Below are 4,644 nucleotides of genomic sequence, written 5' to 3'. Positions count from 1 at the left end.
CCGGCTGACTCCATTCTTGGTGAGTAATTCTGTAATGAGGTCTGTGTGTAGCTTTTGTAGAGGAGTCAGGCGCAGGACAGCAGATATGAGTAAATAAACTTAATTTACTCAAAAATAGACAAATACAATACAATAAAGCGAGCCCACATAACGGACCGTATTACATACAAACAATTACTCACAAACAAACATGGGGGAACAGAGGGTTAAATAATGAACAAGTAATTGGCGGATTCAAACCAGGTGTGTAAGACAAAGACAAAACAAATGGATAATGAAAAGTGGATCGGCGATAGCTAGAATGCCGGTGACGTCCACCGCCGAACGTCCGCCAAAACACGACTTCGGCGGAAGTCATGACACTGTAGGTCTAATTAATCCATGAATTAACAGAAATGAATGTAATAAAATGACCGGGATTGAGTTATTTCTGTATGGCGTAATTACATCATTTTGGAACATTTGTTTAAATTTACTTTAGGCTGCAGTGACTACTGTTACAGAATCTTGTCCTTTGCATAGGCTACTCATCACATTTGCAATAGTATTTTATTGTTAGCCTGCTAATACTTTATAATAAAGGGGATTTTCTTTTCTTTGAAAAGGCCATTCTCCCGGGGACAGATCAAGTTATATTGTTAAGTGCATGCATTTTTTATGTCTTGGATGAATAACTTGCGCTTAGGAGGAGATGGAGTTTGTTTCCACGGGATTGTAAAGGTACAGTATAGAGACTAACAGACGGCTGATTTGTCTCTTAAACTTTAATGATGGCTTTGATTGGTGACTGTCAGAGCATCTCACCAGCAAAACTCGACACATTAGTACCAGGCAAGGGGCAACTAGGTATAAAGTGACACCAGCATTCTCTGGGGACTAGAGTTAACTGCATGTGTGGCATTTCACCCAAACCCCGTTGCTACCACCCATAGGTGCTATCTACCGATTTGATCCCCCCTTGACCTGGGTTAGCCCCACGGCTGACCTTCGACCTTCACATGCTAAAGTAGCAGTGTTTATTTTGGCAGCTATTGTAGTCGAAGTCTTTATGACTAAAATACCTTTTAGCATTAGTCCAATTTTGGTAATTACATCCTTCTTATGTTGATTTATCAGTCGACTAAAACGCTTTAGTCTTGTTTTAGTCAGTCATTTTAATCACATATTAGTCAGTGCATTTGTTTCCCATTAAATAATTCCCATTAACCTTTAACTTCCATCATGTGCACAATAAGATAGCCTCCAACTAGGACTACCAACCCCATATATAGCTGATTATGTTGTTATTGTTATTGGCAGATTGTAACCAATGCCAGCCATAATTTACCATACATTCTTAGAAAAAAAGTTTTCTTAGAACCAAATGTGGTTGTATTGCTTGCTTCATATATGGAATCACTAAAAGTTCTATATTAGACCATTTTTATAGGGTTCATAAATCAGAACCCAACAGGGGTTCTTCACTGAACCAAAAAGGTTCCATATTGAACACTGCATGGTGCCATTTATGAATTTTGGCTCCTACTATTAAATAGTAATATTTTTAACTAAGAATATAATTGAATAAACAGTTAAATAATGAATAAAATAATACCAGCATATTCAAACAGCAGACCTCACACATACAGTTGAGACGAGCACAGGTTCAAGCTGCATGTAGCGCCCCTGGATGGAGAGCATGTTGCAGGGTTAAGGGCCTTGCTCAAGGGCCCTGCTCAAGGGTCCAACGGTAGGGGAATGTTTTGAGGATGTGAACCCAGCAGCCCTCCAGTTGTCAGATCAATTCAGGCAGTTTTTTTTTCTCCGGTGCCTTGCCCAGGATTCAAACCCGACACTTTTCTGCCACAGGTCCAACTCCTTAGCCAGGTCCAACTCCTTAGCCACTTGACTGGTTCCAGAGAAGAATACAAAAGAGCAAAAACATGAGCTAATTTTCAGAAATAAGCATGAGCTCATCTGCCAAAATGAAGACAAAATGCTTTGCAGACCTATCATTACTTCGGCAGCAGCCGAAAGACAGATTTCCCGCTGATAGTTCTGTGTTACTGCCAGACTGAGCAAAACATAGATAATGCGTTAATAGTAATGTAAGGATTACCTAAGCTACTGAATCACCAAGACTCATTATACATCATTTATTATACATCATTTATGCATACCTCTTCTGTCAGCAACAGTCTTCTAATGGCTTCATGGAACATAGGCTAGTCCCCTCAATTGACTCCACAATGAAATACTGAAATAAAAGAAACCATTATCTTATTGCCAATGTCATGCTGTGTCTGTAGCTCTATTTGGCATATCCCATAATTAAAAATAGCATTTATTTGAAAGAGTTAGCTGGCTAGTGAATTAAAGTAGCTTAGCTTCTCTGTTTAGCTAGTTAGCTAGCTAGCTGTCAAATTCTAATAACGTTTCAACTTTATTTATCTAGCCTATAGTTTATCATATGACTTCGGCTTCATTTATTTCAATTAAACAATCAACTTTTCTAAATAACGTGCTCATTGGTAGGCTACAATCCACCGTCCTGTGGTGTCATCATGCTGGAATAGATTTTTAATTTAACTAGGCAAGTCCGTTAAGAACAAATTCTTATTTACAATGACAGCCTACCAGGGAACAGTGGGTTAACTGCCTTGTTTAAGGGCAGAACGACAGACCTTGTCAGCTCAGGAATTTGATCCAGCAACCTTTCAGTTACTGGACCAACACTCTAACCACTAGGCTATCTGCCGATTGGCAGTTGTTTTTTGAAATGTAATCATGATGCTTTAGATCTCCCTTATATGAAATCCATAGAAAAGTCCTTGGGGGAAGGGTGTATGGCATATATTTGAAATCTGTATCCAAAATAATGAATTACATTTGGGAAATGTTTGACACTACAACAATTAGTCTGTAGATGCTTCAAAGCTAGTTATGCCATACCTTTAAAGTGTAAAAATAAAAACATGCAGCCTTGAAGACATGTCTTTCAGCTGAATAAAAGTCCTCTATTCTCCACCATGAACTTTCTTCTTCATTTCAATGACTTGCATTCTCTGTCTGTACTCATTCACTTTATACTGTCTGTACTTATATGATATAGAACAGAGACATTCTAGTCTGTTCCTTTATTTATTTTTTATTTTATTGAACCTTTATTTAAGTATGCAAGTCAGTTGAGAACAAATTCTTACTTGCAAAAAAGCTCATGCGGGGATGGGGGCTGGGATTTAAAATAAATTATTATATTATTTTATATATATATATATATATATATATATATATATGACAAAACACACATCTCGACAAGAGAAACACCACAGCACTACATAAAGAGAGACCTAAGACGACAACATAGCATGGTAGCAACACAACATGACAACAACATGGTAGCAACACAACATGGCAACAGCACAACATGGCAGCAGCACAAAACATGGTACAAACATTATTGGACACAGACAACAGCACAAAGGGCAAGAAGGTAGTGACAAACATACATCACAAGGAGCAGCCACTTACTGACGTAAGAGTGCCCATGATTGACTCTTTGAATGAAGAGATGGAGATAAAACTGTCAAGTTTGAGTGTTTTTTGCAGCTTGTTCCAGACGCTAGCTGCAGCGAACTGAAAAGAGGAGCAACCCAGGGATGTGTGTGCTTTGGGGACCTTTAACAGAATGTGACTGGCAGAACTGGTGTTGCATGTGGAGGATGAGGGCTGCAGTAGGTATTTCCGATAGGTGGGAGTGAGGCTTAAGAGCAGGGGTGGACAATTCCAGTCCTCGGGGGCCTGATTGGTGTCACAGCTCATTCGGCCACCTTTCCTTCCAGTTCTCTGCTGCCTGTGACTGTAACGAATTGCAAAAATCGTTGAAGTTGGAGAATTTTATCACCCTCACCAACTTTAAACATCTGCTATCTGAGCAGCTAACCGATCGCTGCAGCTGTACATAGTCCATCGGTAAATAGCCCACCCAATTTACCTATCTCATCCCCATTCTGCTCTTTTGCACACCAGTATCTCTACCTGCACATGACCATCTGATAATTTATCACTCCAGTGTTAATCTGCTAAATTGTAATTATTTGCCTACCTCCTCATGCCTTTTGCCCACAATGTATATAGACTATTTTTATAAATATATATATTTTTTTAAATTCTACTGTGTTATTGACTTGTTTATTGTTTACTCCATGTGTAACTCTGTGTTGGTGTCTGTTCACACTGCTATGCTTTATCTTGGCCAGGTCGCAGTTGTAAATGAGAACTTGTTCTCAACTAGCCTACCTGGTTAAAAAAATTAACAGTTTTGCCCAAGCCCCAGCGAACACAACAGACTCCAATAATCACCTAATCATGATCTTCAGTTTAGAATGCAATTTGATTAATCAGCTGTGTTTGCTAGGGATTGAGAAAAAGTGTTACAACAATCAGGCCCCCGAGGACTGGAGTTGCCCACCCCTGCTTAAGACGGGTTTATAAATAAGCATAAACCAGTGGGTCTTGCAACGAGTATACAGAGATGACCAGTTTACAGAGGAGTATAGAGTGCAGTGATGTGTTCTATAAGGAGCATTGGTGGCAAATCTAATGGCCGAATGGTAAAGAACATCTAGCCGCTCGAGTGCACCCTTACCTGCAGATCAATAAATT

The 4,644-nt window shown here is 39.3% G+C and overlaps 1 long non-coding RNA gene across 1 annotated transcript; it reads right to left on the bottom strand.

Annotated features, from left to right (window-relative positions):
- Positions 1-746: 746 nt before the first annotated feature.
- Positions 747-4,426, bottom strand: LOC149972485 (uncharacterized). Its single transcript, XR_016491208.1, has 2 exons — positions 2,160-4,426; positions 747-1,888 (listed from the first exon to the last, which is right to left on the bottom strand). It is a non-coding gene; the product is annotated as an uncharacterized LOC149972485 (long non-coding RNA).
- Between the last annotated feature and the right edge of the window lie 218 nt (positions 4,427-4,644).

Source organism: Oncorhynchus mykiss, chromosome 23, assembly GCF_057628025.1.
Source record: "Oncorhynchus mykiss isolate SJ-2025 chromosome 23, ASM5762802v1, whole genome shotgun sequence".
NCBI lineage: Eukaryota > Metazoa > Chordata > Actinopteri > Salmoniformes > Salmonidae > Oncorhynchus > Oncorhynchus mykiss.
Note: the sequence above shows the minus strand (reverse complement) of the source record. Positions and strands in the feature narration are given on the sequence as shown.